Source organism: Schistocerca americana, unplaced genomic scaffold (assembly GCF_021461395.2).
Source record: "Schistocerca americana isolate TAMUIC-IGC-003095 unplaced genomic scaffold, iqSchAmer2.1 HiC_scaffold_17, whole genome shotgun sequence".
Classification (NCBI taxonomy): domain Eukaryota; kingdom Metazoa; phylum Arthropoda; class Insecta; order Orthoptera; family Acrididae; genus Schistocerca; species Schistocerca americana.
In genome coordinates, this window is record NW_025725790.1 from 10,497,791 (window position 1) to 10,516,287 (window position 18,497).

Consider the following 18,497-nt stretch of genomic DNA (forward strand, 5'->3'; position numbering starts at 1 on the left):
CGTTACAATTAACCATCAGTTTTGCGTCGGATTCGAAAATCTAGACTCACAGGAGAACGACCATAAGGTGCCCGAGGCAGCAATTTCCCCTTGGAGACAAGTCGGCTGGAGGACGATGTATTCAATCTCGACGCAATTTGAGTGTTCCATCGTCATTAGGAGGCCCTGATCGTTACAATTAACTATCAGTTTTGCGTCGGATTCGAAAATCTAGACTCACAGGAGAACGACCATAAGGTGCCCGAGGCAGCAATATCCCTTTCGAGACAAGTCGGCTGGACGACGATGTCTTGAATCTTGACGCAATTTGAGTGTTCCAGCGTCATTAGGAGGCCCTGAACGTAATTAACTATCAGTTATGCGTCGGATTCGAAAATCTAGACTCACAGGAGAACGACCACAAGGTGCCCGAGGCAGCAATAGACCCTTGGAGAAAAGTCGGCTGGAGGCCGAAGTATTGAATCTCGACGCAATTTGAGTGTTCCATCGTCATTAGGAGGCCCTGATCGTTACAATTAACTATCAGTTTTGCATCGGATTCCATAATCTAAACTCACAGGATAACGACCATAAGGTGCCCGAGGCAGCAATAGACACTTGGAGACAAGTCGGCTGGAGGACGATTTATTGAATCTCGGCGCAATTTGCGAGTTCCATCGTCATTAGGAGGAACTGAACGTTACAATTGACTATCAGTTTTGCGACGGACTCGAGAATCTAGAGTCACAGGAGAACGACCATAAGGTGCCCGAGGCAGCACTAGACCATTGGAGACAAGTCGGCTGAAGGACGATGTATTGAATCTCGACGCAATTTGAGTGTTCCATCGTCATTAGAAGGTTCTGAACGTTACAAATAACTATCAGTCTCGCTTCGGATACGAAAATGTAGACTAACAGGAGACTGACCATATGGTGCCCAAGGCAGCAATATCCCCTTGGAGACAAGTCGGCTGGAGGCCGATGTATTGAATCTCGTCGCAATTTGAATGTTCCATCGTCATTATGAGGCCCTGAAAGTTACAATTAACTATCAGATTTGCGTCGGATTCGACAATCTGGACTCACAGGAGAACGATTATAAGGTGCCCGAGGCAGCAATAGACCTTTGGAGACAAGTCGGCTGGTGGACGGTGTATTGAATCTCGACGCAGTTTGAGAGTTCCATCGTCATTAGGAGGCCCTGAACGTTACAATTAACTATCATTTTCACGTCGTATTCGAAAATCTAGAGTCACAGGAGAACGACCATAAGGTGCCCGAGGCAGCAATATCCCCTTGGAGACAAGTCGGCTGGACGACGATGTATTGAATCTTGTCGCAATTTGAGTGTTCCAGCGTCATTAGGAGGCCCTGGACGTAATTAACTATCAGTTATGCATCGGATTCGAAAATCGTGACTCACAGGGGCCGGATTATATGGTGCCCGAGGCAGCAATATCCCCTTGGAGACAAGTTGGCTGGAGGACGATGTATTGAATCTCGACAAAATTTGAGTGTTCCATCGTCATTAGGAGGCCCTGAACGTTACAATTAACTATCAGTTTTGCGTCGGATTCGAAAATCTAGAGTCACAGGAGATCGACCATGAGGTGATCGAGGCAGCAATAGACCCTTGGAGACAAGTCGGCTGGACGACGATGTATTGAATCTCGACGCAATGTGAGTGTTCCATCGTCATTAGGAGGCCCTAAATGTTACAATTAACTATCAGTTTCGTGTCGGATACGAAAATCTAGACTCACAGGAGACGGACCATATGGTGCCCGAGGCAGCAATATCCCCTTGGAGACAAGTCGGCTGGAGGACGGTGTATTGAATCTCAACGCAATTTGAGAGTTCCATCGTCATTAGGAGGCCCTGAACGTTTCAATTAACTATCATTTTCACGTCGTATTCGAAAATCTAGAGTCACAGGAGAACGACCATAAGGTGCCCGAGGCAGCAATATCCCCTTGGAGAGAAGTCGGCTGGAGGACGATGTATTCAATCTCGACGCAATTTGAGTTTTCCATCATCATTAGGAGGCCATGAACGTTACAATTAACCATCAGTTTTGCGTCGGATTCGAAGATCTAGACTCACTGGAGAACGACCATAAGGTGCCCGAGGCAGCAATATCCCCTTGGAGACAAGTCGGCTGGAGGACGAAATATTAAACCTCGACGCAATTTGAGTGTTCCATCGTTATTAGGAGGCCTTGAACGTTACAATTAACTCTCAGTTTTGCGTCGGATTCGAAAATCTAGACTCACAGGAGAACGAGCATAAGGTGCCCGAGGCAGCAATAGACCCTTGGAGACAAGTCGGCTGGAGGACGATGTATTAAATCTCGACGCAATTTGAGTGTTCCATCATCATTAGGAGGCCCTGAACGTTACAATTAAATATCAGTTTTGCGTCGTATTGCATAATCTAAACTCACAGGATAACGACAATAAGGTGCCCGAGGCAGCAATAGACCCTTGGAGACATGACTCCTGGAGGACGATGTATTGAATCTCGACGCAATTTGAGTGTTCCATCGTCATTAGGAGGCCCTGAACGTTACAATTAACTATCAGTTATACGAAGATCTAGACTCACAGGAGACGGACCATATGTTGCCCGAGGCAGCAATATCCCCTTGGAGACAAGTCGGCTGGAGGACGGTGTATTGAATCTCGACGCAATTTGAGAGTTCCATCGTCATTTGGAGGCCCTGAACGTTACAATTAACAATAATTTTTGCGTCGGTTACGAAAATCTAGAGTCACAGGAGAACGACTATAAGGTGCCCGAGGCAGCAATATCCCCTTGGAGACAAGTCGGCTGGAGGACGATGTATTCAATCTCGACGCAATTTGAGTGTTCCATCGTCATTAGGAGGCCCTGATCGTTACAATTAACTATCAGTTTTGCGTCGGATTCCAACATCTAGACTCACAGGAGACGGACCATATGGTGCCCGAGGCAGCAATATCCCCCTGGAGACAATTCGGCTGGAGGACGATGTATTGAATCTCGACGCAATTTCAGTGTTCCATCGTCATTAGGAGGCCCTGAACGTTACAATTAACTATCAGTTTCGCGTCAGAGACGAAAGTCTAGACTCACAGGAGACGGACCATATGGTGCCCGAGGCAGCAATATCCCCTTGGAGACAAGTCGGCTGGAGGCCGATGTATTGAAACTCGCCGCAATTTGAGGGGTTCATCGTCTTTAGGTGGCCCTGAAACTTACAACTAACTAACAGATTTGCGTCGGATTCGATAATCGAGACTCACAGGATAACGACCAAAAGGCGACCGAGACAACAATAGACCCTTGGAGACAAGTCGGCTGGAGGACTATGTATTGAATTGCGACGGAATTTGAGCTTTTCATCGTCATTGGAAGGCCCTGAACGTTACAATTATCTATCAGTTTTGCGTCGGAATCGAAAATCTAGACTCACGGGAGAACGACCACAAGGTGCCCGAGGCAGCAATAGACCCTTGGAGACAAGTCGGCTGGAGGACGATATACTGAATCTGGACGCTATTTGAGTGTCCCATGGTCATTAGTAAGCCCTGAACGTTATAATTAACTATCAGTTATGCGTCGGATTCGAAAATCTAGACTCACAGGAGGACGACCAACAGGCGCCCGAATCAACAATAGACCCTTGGAGACAAGGCGGTTGGAGGACGATGTATTGAATCGCGACGCAATTTGAGTGTTCCATCGTCATTAGGAGGTCCTGAACATTACAATTAACTATCAGTTCTGCGTCGGATTCGACAATCTATACTCACAGGAGAACGACAATAAGGTGCCCGAGGCTGCAATAGACCCTTGGAGACAAGTCGGCTGGAGGACGATGTATTGAATCTCGACGCAATTTGAGTGTTCCGTCGTCATTAGAAGGCGCTGAACGTTACAATTAGGTATCAGTTTCGCTTCGGATACGAATATCTAGACTAACAGGAGACTGACCATATGGTGCCCGAGGCAGCAATATCCCCTTGGAGACATGTCGGCTGGATGACGATGTATTGAAACTCGAAGCAATTTGAGTGTTCCTTCGTCATTACTAGGCCATGAACGTTACAATTAACCATCAGTTTTGAGTCGGATTCGAAAATCTAGACTCACAGGAGAACGACCATAAGGTGCCCGAGGCTGCAATATCCCCTTGGAGACAAGTCGGCTCGAGGACGATGTTTCGAATCTTGACGCGATTTGAGTGTTCCATCGTCATTAGGTGGCCCTGAACGTAATCAACTTGCAGTTATGCGTCGGATTCGAAAATCTAGACTCACAGGACAACGACCACAAGGTGCGCGAGGCAGCAATAGACCCTAGGAGAAAAGTCGGCTGGGGCCGATGTATTGAATCTCGACGCAATTTGAGTGTTCCATCGTCATTAGGAGGCCCTTAACATTACAATTAACCATCAGTTTTGCGTCGGACTCGAAAATCTAGACTCACAGGAGAACGACCATAAGGTGCCCGTGGCAGCATTAGACCCTTGGAGACAAGTCGGCTGAAGGACGATGTATTGAATCTCAACGCAATTTGAGTGTTCCATCGTCATTAGGAGGCCCTGAACGCTACAATTAACTATCAGTTTCGCATCGGATACGAAAATCTAGACTCACAGGAGAGTGACCATATGGTGCCCGAGGCAGCAATATCCCCTTGGAGACAAGTCGGCTGGAGGAAGATGTATTGAAACTCTAAGCAATTTGAGTGTTCCATCGTCATTAGGAGGCCCTGAACGTCACAATTAACTATCAGTTTCGCTTCGGATACGAAAATCTAGACTAACAGGAGACTGACCATATGGTGCCCGAGGCAGCAATATCCCCTTGGAGACATGTCGGCTGGATGACGATGTATTGAAACTCGAAGCAATTTGAGCGTTCCTTCGTCATGTGGAGGCCCTGAACGTCACAATTAGCTATCAGTTTGGCGTCGGATTTGAAAATTAAGACTCACAGGAGACGGACCATATGGTGCCTGAAGCAGCAATATCCCCTTGGAGACAAGTCGGCTGGAGGACAATGTATTGAAACTCGAAGCAATTTGAGTGTTCCTTCGTCATTAGGAGGCCCTGAACGTCACAATTAGCTATCAGTTTTGCGTCGGATTCGAAAATCAAGACTCACAGGAGACGGACCATATGGTGCCTGAGGCACTAATATCCCCTTGGAGACAAGTCGGCTGCAGGAAGATGTATTGAAACTCGAAGCAATATGAGTGTTCCATCGTCATTAGGAGGCCCTGAACGTTACAATTAACTGTTAGTTTTGCGTCGGATTCGAAAATCTAGAGTCACAGGAGAACGACTATAAGGTGCCCGTGGCAGCAATAGACCCTTGGGGACAAGTCGGCTGAAGGACGATGTATTGAATCTCGACGCAATTTGAGTGTTCCTTGTCATTAGGAGGCCCTGAACGTCACACTTAACTATCAGTTTTGCGTCGGATTAGAAAATCTAGACTCACAGGAGAACGACTATTAGGTGCCACAGGCTGCAATAGACCCTTGGAGACAAATCGGCTAGAGGACGTTGTATTGAATCGCGACGCAATTTGAGTGTTCCATCGTCATTAGGAGGCCCTTAACATTACAATTAACCATTAGTTTTGCGTCGGACTCGAAAATCTAGACTCACAGGAGAACGACCATAAGGTGCCCGTGGCAGCAATAGACCCTTGGGGACAAGTCGGCTGAAGGACGATGTATTGAATCTCAACGCAATTTGAGTGTTCCATCGTCATTAGGAGGCCCTGAACGTTACAATTAACTACAGTTTTGCGTCGTATTCGAAAATCTAGAGTCACAGGAGAACGACCATAAGGTGCCCAAGGCAGCAATAGACACTTGGAGACAAGTCGGCTGAAGGACAATTTATTGAATCGCGACGCAATTTGAGTGTTCCATCGTCATTAGGAGGCCCTTAACATTACAATTAACCATCAGTTTTGCGTCGGATTCGAAAATCTAGACTCACAGGAGACGGACCATAAGGTGCCCGAGGCAGCAGTAAACCCTTGGAGACAAGTCGGCTGAAGGACAATGTATTTAATCTCGACGCAATTTTAGTGTTTCCTCCTCATTAGGGGGTCCTGAACGTTACAGTTAACTATCAGTTTTGCATCCGATTCGAAAATCTAGACTCACAGGAGAACGACCATAAGGTGCCCGAGACAGCAATATCCCCTTGGAGACAAGTCGGCTGGAGGACGATGTATTGAATCTCGACGCAATTTGAGTGTTCCATCGTCATTAGGAGGCCACGAACGTTACAATTAACCATCCGTTTTGCGTTGGATTCGAAAATCTAGACAGACTATAATGTGCCCGAGGCAGCAATATCCCCTTGGAGACAAGTCGGCTGGAGGACGTTGTATTGAAACTCGAAGCAATTTGAGTGTTCCTTCGTCATTAGGAGGCCCTGAACGTCACAATTATCTATCAGTTTTGCGTCGGATTCGAAAATCAAGACTCACAGGAGACGGACCATACGGTGCCTGAGGCAGCAATATCCCCTTGGAGACAAGTCGGCTGCAGGAAGATGTATTGAAACTCGAAGCAATATGAGTGTTCCATCGTCATTAGGAGGCCCTGAACGTTACAATTAACTGTTAGTTTTGCGTCGGATTCGAAAATCTAGAGTCACAGGAGAACGACCATAAGGTGTTCATGGCAGCAATAGACCCTTGGAAACAAGTCGGCTGAAGGACAATTAATAGAATCTCGACGCAATTTGAGTGTTCCAACGTCATTAGGAGGCCCTGACGTTACAATTAACTATCAGTTTTGCGTCGGATTCGACAACCTAGACTCACAGGAGAACGACAATAAGGTGCCCGAGGCAGCAATAGACACTTGGAGACAAGTCGGCTGGAGGCCGATAAATTGAATCTCGACGCAATTTGAGTGTTCCATCGTCATTAGGAGGCCCTTAACATTACAATTAACCATCAGTTTTGCGTCGGATTCGAAAATCAAGACTCACGGGAGACGGACCATAAGGTGCCCGAGGCAGCAGTAGACCCTTGGAGACAAGTCGTCTGGAGGACGATGTATCGAATATCGACGCAATTTGAGTGTTCCATCGTCATTAGGAGGCCACGAACGTTACAATTAACCATCTGTTTTGCGTTGGATTCGAAAATCTAGACGGACCATAAGGTGCCCGAGGCAGCAATATCCCCTTCGAGACAAGTCGGCTGGATGCCGATGTATTGAATCTCGACGCAATTTGAGTGTTCCATCGTCATTGGGGGGCCCTGTTCGTTACAATTACCTATCAGTTTTGCGTCGGATTCGAAAATGTAGACTCACAGGAGACGGACCATATGGTGCCCGAGGCAGCAATATCCTCCTGGAGACAATTCGGCTGGAGGACGATGTATTGAATCTCGACGCAATTTGAGTGTTCCATTGTCATTAGGAGGCCCTGACGTCGCAATTAACTATCAGTTTTGCGTCGGATTCGACAATCTAGACTCACAGGAGAACGACAATAAGGTGCCACAGGCAGCAATAGACCCTTGGAGACTAGTCGGCTGGATGACAATGTATTGAATCGCGACGCAATTTGAATGTTCCATCGTCATTAGGAGGCCCTGAACGTTACAATTAACTATCAGTTTCGCGTCGGATACGAAAATCTAGACTCACAGGAGACGGACCATATTATGCCCGAGGCAGCAATATCCCCTTGGAGACAAGTCGGCTGGAGGACGATGTATTTAATCTCGAAGCAATTTGAGTGTTCCATCGTCATTAGGATTCCCTGAACGTTACAATTGACTATCAGTTTTGCGTCGGATTCGAAAATCTAGACTCACAGGAGAACGACTATAAGGTGCCCGAGGCAGCAATAGACTCTTGGAGACAAGTCGGTTGAAGGACAATGTAGTGTATGTCGACGCAATTTGAGTGTTCCATCCTCATTAGGAGCCCCTGATCGTTACAATTAACTATCAGTTTTGCGTCGGATTCAAAAATCGAGACTCACAGGAGTACGACCATAAGGTGCCCGTGGCAGCAATAGACCCTTGGAGACAAGTCGGCTGAAGGACGATGTATAGAATCTCGACGCAATTTGAGTGTTCCATCGTCATTAGGAGCCCCTGAACGTACAATTAACTATCAGTTTTGCGTCGGACTCGAAAATCTAGACTCACGGGAGAACGACCATAAGGTGCCCGTGGCAGCAATATCCCCATGGAGACAAGTCGGCTGGAGGACGATGTATTGAAACTCGAAGCAATTTGAGTGTTCCTTCGTCATTAGGAGGCCCTAAACGTCATATTTAGCTATCAGTTTTGCGCCGTATTCGAAAGTCAAGACTCACAGGAGACGGACCATATGGTGCCCGAGGCAGCACTATCCCCTTGGAGACAAGTCGGCTGCAGGAAGATGTATTGAAACTCGAAGCAATTTGAGTGTTCCATCGTCATTAGGAGGCATTTAACATTACAATTAACCATCAGTTTTGCGTCGGATTCGAAAATCTAGACTCACAGGAGACGGACCATAAGGTGCCCGAGGCAGCAATATCCCCTTCGAGACAAGTCGGCTGGATGCCGATGTATTGAATCTCGACGCAATTTGAGTGTTCCATCGTCATTGGGAGGCCCTGTTCGTTACAATTAACTATCAGTTTAGCGTCGGATTCGAAAATCTAGACTCACAGGAGACGGACCATATGGTGCCCGAGGCAGCAATATCCTCCTGGAGACAATTTGGCTGGAGGACGATGTATTGAATCTCGACGCAATTTGAGTGTTCCATCGTCATTAGGAGGCCCTGACGTCACAATTAACTATCAGTTTTGCGTCGGATTCGACAATCTAGACTCACAGGAGAACGACAATAAGGTGCCACAGGCAGCAATAGACCCTTGGAGACTAGTCGGCTGGAGGACGATGAATTGAATCGCGACGCAATTTGAATGTTCCATCGTCATTAGGAGGCCCTGAACGTTACAATTAACTATCAGTTTCGCGTCGGATACTAAAATCTAGACTCACAGGAGACGGACCATATGGTGCCCGAGGCAGCAATATCCCCTTGGAGACAAGTCGGCTGGAGGACGATGTAATTAATCTCGAAGCAATTTGAGTGTTCCATCGTCATTAGGATTCCCTGAACGTTACAATTAACTATCAGTTTTGCGTCGGATTCGAAAATCTAGACTCACAGGAGACGGACCATAATGTGCCCGAGGCAGCAGTAAACCCTTGGAGACAAGTCGGCTGAAGGACAATGTATTTAATCTCGACGCAATTTGAGTGTTTCCTCCTCATTAGGGGGTCCTGAACGTTACTATTAACTATCAGTTTTGCGTCGTATTCGACAATCTATACTCACAGGAGAACGACAATAAGGTGCCCGAGGCTGCAATAGGCCCTTGGAGACAAGTCGGCTGGAGGACGATGTATTGAATCTCGACGCAATTTGAGTGTTCCATCGTCATTAGGAGGCCCTGAACGTTACAGTTAACTATCAGTTTTGAATCCGATTCGAAAATCTAGACTCACAGGAGAAAGACCATAAGGTGCCCGAGACAGCAATATCCCCTTGGAGACAAGTCGGCTGGAGGACGGTATATTGAATCTCGACGCAATTTGAGTGTTCCATCGTCATTAGGAGGCCACGAACGTTACAATTAACCATCTGTTTAGCGTTGGATTCGAAAATCTAGACAGACCATAATGTGCCCGAGGCAGCAATATCCCCTTGGAGACAAGTCGGCTGGAGGACGATGTATTGAAACTCGAAGCAATTTGAGTGTTCCTTCGTCATTAGGAGGCCCTGAACGTCACAATTATCTATCAGTTTTGCGTCGGATTCGAAAATCAAGACTCACAGGAGACGGACCATATGGTGCCTGAGGCAGCAATATCCCCTTGGAGGCAAGTCGGCTGCAGGAAGATGTATTGAAACTCGAAGCAATATGAGTGTTCCATCGTCATTAGGAGGCCCAGAACGTTACAATTAACTGTTAGTTTTGCGTCGGATTCGAAAATCTAGAGTCACAGGAGAACGACAATAAGGTGTTCATGGCAGCAATAGACCCTTGGAAACAAGTCGGCTGAAGGACAATTAATAGAATCTCGACGCAATTTGAGTGTTCCATCGTCATTAGGAGGCCCTGACGTTACAATTAACTATCAGTTTTGCGTCGGATTCGACAAACTAGACTCACAGGAGAACGACAATAAGGTGCCCGAGGCAGCAATAGACACTTGGAGACAAGTCGGCTGGAGGCCGATGTATTGAATCTCGACGCAATTTGAGTGTTACATCGTCATTAGGAGGCCCTTAACATTACAATTAACCATCAGTTTTGCGTCGGATTCGAAAATCAAGACTCTCGGGAGACGGACCATAAGGTGCCCGAGGCAGCAGTAGACCCTTGGAGACAAGTCGTCTGGAGGACGATGTATTGAATATCGACGCAATTTGAGTGTTCCATCGTCATTAGGAGGCCACGAACGTTACAATTAACCATCTGTTTTGCGTTGGATTCGAAAATCTAGACGGACCATAAGGTGCCCGAGGCTGCAATATCCCCTTCGAGACAAGTCGGCTGGATGCCGATGTATTGAATCTCGACGCAATTTGAGTGTTCCATCGTCATTGGGAGGCCCTGTTCGTTACAATTAACTATCAGTTTTGCGTCGGATTCGAAAATCTAGACTCACAGGAGACGGACCATATGGTGCCCGAGGCAGCAATATCCTCCTGGAGACAATTCGGCTGGAGGACGATGTATTGAATCTCGACGCAATTTGAGTGTTCCATCGTCATTAGGAGGCCCTGAACGTTACAATTAACTATCAGTTTCGCGTCGGATACGAAAATCTAGACTCACAGGAGACGGACCATATTATGCCCGAGGCAGCAATATCCCCTTGGAGACAAGTCGGCTGGAGGACGATGTATTTAATCTCGAAGCAATTTGAGTGTTCCATCGTCATTAGGATTCCCTGAACGTTACAATTGACTATCAGTTTTGCGTCGGATTCGAAAATCTAGACTCACAGGAGAACGACTATAAGGTGCCCGAGGCAGCAATAGACTCTTGGAGACAAGTCGGTTGAAGGACAATGTAGTGTATGTCGACGCAATTTGAGTGTTCCATCCTCATTAGGAGCCCCTGATCGTTACAATTAACTATCAGTTTAGCGTCGGATTCAAAAATCGAGACTCACAGGAGAACGACCATAAGGTGCCCGTGGCAGCAATAGACCCTTGGAGACAAGTCGGCTGAAGGACGATGTATAGAATCTCGACGCAATTTGAGTGTTCCATCGTCATTAGGAGCCCCTGAACGTACAATTAACTATCAGTTTTGCGTCGGACTCGAAAATCTAGACTCACGGGAGAACGACCATAAGGTGCCCGTGGCAGCAATAGACCCTTGGAGACAGGTCGGGTGAAGGACGATGTATTGAATCTCGACGCAATTTGAGTGTTCCATCGTCATTAGGAGGCCCTGAACGTTACAATTAACTATCAGTTTCGCGTCGGATACGAAAATTTAGACTCACGGGAGACTGACCATATGGTGCCCGAGGCAGCAATATCCCCTTGGAGACAAGTCGGCTGGAGGACGATGTATTGAAACTCGAAGCAATGTGAGTGTTACTTCGTCATTAGGAGGCCCTAAACGTCATATTTAGCTATCAGTTTTGCGCCGTATTCGAAAGTCAAGACTCACAGGAGACGGACCATATGGTGCCCGAGGCAGCACTATCCCCTTGGAGACAAGTCGGCTGCAGGAAGATGTATTGAAACTCGAAGCAATTTGAGTGTTCCATCGTCATTAGGAGGCCCTTAACATTACAATTAACCATCAGTTTTGCGTCGGATTCGAAAATCTAGACTCACAGGAGACGGACCATAAGGTGCCCGAGGCAGCAATATCCCCTTCGAGACAAGTCGGCTGGATGCCGATGTATTGAATCTCGACGCAATTTGAGTGTTCCATCGTCATTGGGAGGCCCTGTTCGTTACAATTAACTATCAGTTTTGCGTCGGATTCGAAAATCTAGACTCACAGGAGACGGACCATATGGTGCCCGAGGCAGCAATATCCTCCTGGAGACAATTTGGCTGGAGGACGATGTATTGAATCTCGACGCAATTTGAGTGTTCCATCGTCATTAGGAGGCCCTGACGTCACAATTAACTATCAGTTTTGCGTCGGATTCGACAATCTAGACTCACAGGAGAACGACAATAAGGTGCCACAGGCAGCAATAAACCCTTGGAGACTAGTCGGCTGGAGGACGATGAATTGAATCGCGACGCAATTTGAATGTTCCATCGTCATTAGGAGGCCCTGAACGTTACAATTAACTATCAGTTTCGCGTCGGATACTAAAATCTAGACTCACAGGAGACGGACCATATGGTGCCCGAGGCAGCAATATCCCCTTGGAGACAAGTCGGCTGGAGGACGATGTAATTAATCTCGAAGCAATTTGAGTGTTCCATCGTCATTAGGATTCCCTGAACGTTACAATTAACTATCAGTTTTGCGTCGGATTCGAAAATCTAGACTCACAGGAGAACGACTATAAGGTGCCGAGGCAGCAATAGACCCTTGGAGACAAGTCGGTTGAAGGACAATGTAGTGAATGTCGACGCAATTTGAGTGTTCCATTCTCATTAGGAGCCCCTGATCGTTACAATTAACTATCAGTTTTGCGTCGGATTCAAAAACCTAGACTCACAGGAGAACGACCATAAGGTGCCCGTGGCAGCAATAGACCCTTGGAGACAAGTCGGCTGAAGGAAGATGTATTGAAACTCGAAGCAATTTGAGTGTTCCATCGTCATTAGGAGGCCCTGAACGTTACAATTAACTATCAGTTTTGCGTCGGATTCGAAAATCTGGAGTCACAGGAGAACGACCATAAGGTGCCCAAGGCAGCAACAGACACTTGGAGACAAGTCGGCTGAAGGACAATTTATTGAATCGCGACGCAATTTGAGTGTTCCATCGTCATTAGGAGGCCCTTAACATTACAATTAACCATCAGTTTTGCGTCGGATTCGAAAATCTAGACTCACAGGAGACGGACCATAAGGTGCCCGAGGCAGCAGTAAACCCTTGGAGACAAGTCGGCTGAAGGACAATGTATTTAATCTCGACGCAATTTGAGTGTTTCCTCCTCATTAGGGGGTCCTGAACGTTACTATTAACTATCAGTTTTGCGTCGTATTCGACAATCTATACTCACAGGAGAACGACAATAAGGTGCCCGAGGCTGCAATAGGCCCTTGGAGACAAGTCGGCTGGAGGACGATGTATTGAATCTCGACGCAATTTGAGTGTTCCATCGTCATTAGGAGGCCCTGAACGTTACAGTTAACTATCAGTTTTGCATCCGATTCGAAAATCTAGACTCACAGGAGAACGACCATAAGGTGCCCGAGACAGCAATATCCCCTTGGAGACAAGTCGGCTGGAGGACGATGTATTGAATCTCGACGCAATTTGAGTGTTCCATCGTCATTAGGAGGCCACGAACGTTACAATTAACCATCTGTTTAGCGTTGGATTCGAAAATCTAGACAGACCATAATGTGCCCGAGGCAGCAATATCCCCTTGGAGACAAGTCGGCTGGAGGACGATGTATTGAATATCGACGCAATTTGAGTGTTCCATCGTCATTGGGAGGCCCTGTTCGTTACAATTAACTATCAGTTTTGCGTCAAATTCGAAAATCTAGACTCACAGGAGACGGACCATATGGTGCCCGAGGCAGCAATATCCTCCTGGAGACAATTCGGCTGGAGGACGATGTATTGAATCTCGACGCAATTTGAGTGTTCCATCGTCATTAGGAGGCCCTGACGTCGCAATTAACTATCAGTTTTGCGTCGGATTCGACAATCTAGACTCACAGGAGAACGACAATAAGGTGCCACAGGCAGCAATAGACCTTTGGAGACTAGTCGGCTGGAGGACGATGTATTGAATCGCGACGCAATTTGAATGTTCCATCGTCATTAGGAGGCCCTGAACGTTACAATTAACTATCAGTTTCGCGTCGGATACGAAAATCTAGACTCACAGGAGACGGACCATATTATGCCCGAGGCAGCAATGTCCCCTTGGAGACAAGTCGGCTGGAGGACGATGTATTTAATCTCGAAGCAATTTGAGTGTTCCATCGTCATTAGGATTCCCTGAACGTTACAATTGACTATCAGTTTTGCGTCGGATTCGAAAATCTAGACTCACAGGAGAACGACTATAAGGTGCCCGAGGCAGCAATAGACTCTTGGAGACAAGTCGGTTGAAGGACAATGTAGTGTATGTCGACGCAATTTGAGTGTTCCATCCTCATTAGGAGCCCCTGATCGTTACAATTAACTATCAGTTTAGCGTCGGATTCAAAAATCGAGACTCACAGGAGAACGACCATAAGGTGCCCGTGGCAGCAATAGACCCTTGGAGACAAGTCGGCTGAAGGACGATGTATAGAATCTCGACGCAATTTGAGTGTTCCATCGTCATTAGGAGCCCCTGAACGTACAATTAACTATCAGTTTTGCGTCGGACTCGAAAATCTAGACTCACGGGAGAACGACCATAAGGTGCCCGTGGCAGCAATAGACCCTTGGAGACAGGTCGGGTGAAGGACGATGTATTGAATCTCGACGCAATTTGAGTGTTCCATCGTCATTAGGAGGCCCTGAACGTTACAATTAACTATCAGTTTCGCGTCGGATACGAAAATTTAGACTCACGGGAGACTGACCATATGGTGCCCGAGGCAGCAATATCCCCTTGGAGACAAGTCGGCTGGAGGACGATGTATTGAAACTCGAAGCAATGTGAGTGTTACTTCGTCATTAGGAGGCCCTAAACGTCATATTTAGCTATCAGTTTTGCGCCGTATTCGAAAGTCAAGACTCACAGGAGACGGACCATATGGTGCCCGAGGCAGCACTATCCCCTTGGAGACAAGTCGGCTGCAGGAAGATGTATTGAAACTCGAAGCAATTTGAGTGTTCCATCGTCATTAGGAGGCCCTTAACATTACAATTAACCATCAGTTTTGCGTCGGATTCGAAAATCTAGACTCACAGGAGACGGACCATAAGGTGCCCGAGGCAGCAATATCCCCTTCGAGACAAGTCGGCTGGATGCCGATGTATTGAATCTCGACGCAATTTGAGTGTTCCATCGTCATTGGGAGGCCCTGTTCGTTACAATTAACTATCAGTTTTGCGTCGGATTCGAAAATCTAGACTCACAGGAGACGGACCATATGGTGCCCGAGGCAGCAATATCCTCCTGGAGACAATTTGGCTGGAGGACGATGTATTGAATCTCGACGCAATTTGAGTGTTCCATCGTCATTAGGAGGCCCTGACGTCACAATTAACTATCAGTTTTGCGTCGGATTCGACAATCTAGACTCACAGGAGAACGACAATAAGGTGCCACAGGCAGCAATAGACCCTTGGAGACTAGTCGGCTGGAGGACGATGAATTGAATCGCGACGCAATTTGAATGTTCCATCGTCATTAGGAGGCCCTGAACGTTACAATTAACTATCAGTTTCGCGTCGGATACTAAAATCTAGACTCACAGGAGACGGACCATATGGTGCCCGAGGCAGCAATATCCCCTTGGAGACAAGTCGGCTGGAGGACGATGTAATTAATCTCGAAGCAATTTGAGTGTTCCATCGTCATTAGGATTCCCTGAACGTTACAATTAACTATCAGTTTTGCGTCGGATTCGAAAATCTAGACTCACAGGAGAACGACTATAAGGTGCCGAGGCAGCAATAGACCCTTGGAGACAAGTCGGTTGAAGGACAATGTAGTGAATGTCGACGCAATTTGAGTGTTCCATTCTCATTAGCAGCCCCTGATCGTTACAATTAACTATCAGTTTTGCGTCGGATTCAAAAACCTAGACTCACAGGAGAACGACCATAAGGTGCCCGTGGCAGCAATAGACCCTTGGAGACAAGTCGGCTGAAGGAAGATGTATTGAAACTCGAAGCAATTTGAGTGTTCCATCGTCATTAGGAGGCCCTGAACGTTACAATTAACTATCAGTTTTGCGTCGGATTCGAAAATCTGGAGTCACAGGAGAACGACCATAAGGTGCCCAAGGCAGCAACAGACACTTGGAGACAAGTCGGCTGAAGGACAATTTATTGAATCGCGACGCAATTTGAGTGTTCCATCGTCATTAGGAGGCCCTTAACATTACAATTAACCATCAGTTTTGCGTCGGATTCGAAAATCTAGACTCACAGGAGACGGACCATAAGGTGCCCGAGGCAGCAGTAAACCCTTGGAGACAAGTCGGCTGAAGGACAATGTATTTAATCTCGACGCAATTTGAGTGTTTCCTCCTCATTAGGGGGTCCTGAACGTTACTATTAACTATCAGTTTTGCGTCGTATTCGACAATCTATACTCACAGGAGAACGACAATAAGGTGCCCGAGGCTGCAATAGGCCCTTGGAGACAAGTCGGCTGGAGGACGATGTATTGAATCTCGACGCAATTTGAGTGTTCCATCGTCATTAGGAGGCCCTGAACGTTACAGTTAACTATCAGTTTTGCATCCGATTCGAAAATCTAGACTCACAGGAGAACGACCATAAGGTGCCCGAGACAGCAATATCCCCTTGGAGACAAGTCGGCTGGAGGACGATGTATTGAATCTCGACGCAATTTGAGTGTTCCATCGTCATTAGGAGGCCACGAACGTTACAATTAACCATCTGTTTAGCGTTGGATTCGAAAATCTAGACAGACCATAATGTGCCCGAGGCAGCAATATCCCCTTGGAGACAAGTCGGCTGGAGGACGATGTATTGAATATCGACGCAATTTGAGTGTTCCATCGTCATTGGGAGGCCCTGTTCGTTACAATTAACTATCAGTTTTGCGTCAAATTCGAAAATCTAGACTCACAGGAGACGGACCATATGGTGCCCGAGGCAGCAATATCCTCCTGGAGACAATTCGGCTGGAGGACGATGTATTGAATCTCGACGCAATTTGAGTGTTCCATCGTCATTAGGAGGCCCTGACGTCGCAATTAACTATCAGTTTTGCGTCGGATTCGACAATCTAGACTCACAGGAGAACGACAATAAGGTGCCACAGGCAGCAATAGACCTTTGGAGACTAGTCGGCTGGAGGACGATGTATTGAATCGCGACGCAATTTGAATGTTCCATCGTCATTAGGAGGCCCTGAACGTTACAATTAACTATCAGTTTCGCGTCGGATACGAAAATCTAGACTCACAGGAGACGGACCATATTATGCCCGAGGCAGCAATATCCCCTTGGAGACAAGTCGGCTGGAGGACGATGTATTTAATCTCGAAGCAATTTGAGTGTTCCATCGTCATTAGGATTCCCTGAACGTTACAATTGACTATCAGTTTTGCGTCGGATTCGAAAATCTAGACTCACAGGAGAACGACTATAAGGTGCCCGAGGCAGCAATAGACTCTTGGAGACAAGTCGGTTGAAGGACAATGTAGTGTATGTCGACGCAATTTGAGTGTTCCATCCTCATTAGGAGCCCCTGATCGTTACAATTAACTATCAGTTTAGCGTCGGATTCAAAAATCGAGACTCACAGGAGAACGACCATAAGGTGCCCGTGGCAGCAATAGACCCTTGGAGACAAGTCGGCTGAAGGACGATGTATAGAATCTCGACGCAATTTGAGTGTTCCATCGTCATTAGGAGCCCCTGAACGTACAATTAACTATCAGTTTTGCGTCGGACTCGAAAATCTAGACTCACGGGAGAACGACCATAAGGTGCCCGTGGCAGCAATAGACCCTTGGAGACAGGTCGGCTGAAGGACGATGTATTGAATCTCGACGCAATTTGAGTGTTCCATCGTCATTAGGAGGCCCTGAACGTTACAATTAACTATCAGTTTCGCGTCGGATACGAAAATTTAGACTCACGGGAGACTGACCATATGGTGCCCGAGGCAGCAATATCCCCTTGGAGACAAGTCGGCTGGAGGACGATGTATTGAAACTCGAAGCATATTGAGTGTTCCTTCGTCATTAGGAGGCCCTGAACGTCACAATTATCTATCAGTTTTGCGTCGGATTCGAAAATCAAGACTCACAGGAGACGGACCATATGGTGCCTGAGGCAGCAATATCCCCTTGGAGACAAGTCGTCTGGAGTACGATGTATTGAATATCGACGCAATTTGAGTGTTCCATCGTCATTAGGAGGCCACGAACGTTACAATTAACCATCTGTTTTGCGTTGGATTCGAAAATCTAGACAGACCATAAGGTGCCCGAGGCAGCAATATCCCCTTCGAGACAAGTCGGCTGGAGGACGATGTATTTAATCTCGAAGCAATTTGAGTGTTCCATCGTCATTAGGAGCCCGAGATCGTTACAATTAACCATGAGTTTTGCGTCGGATTCGAAAATCTAGACTCACAGGAGACGGACCATAAGGTGCCCGAGGCA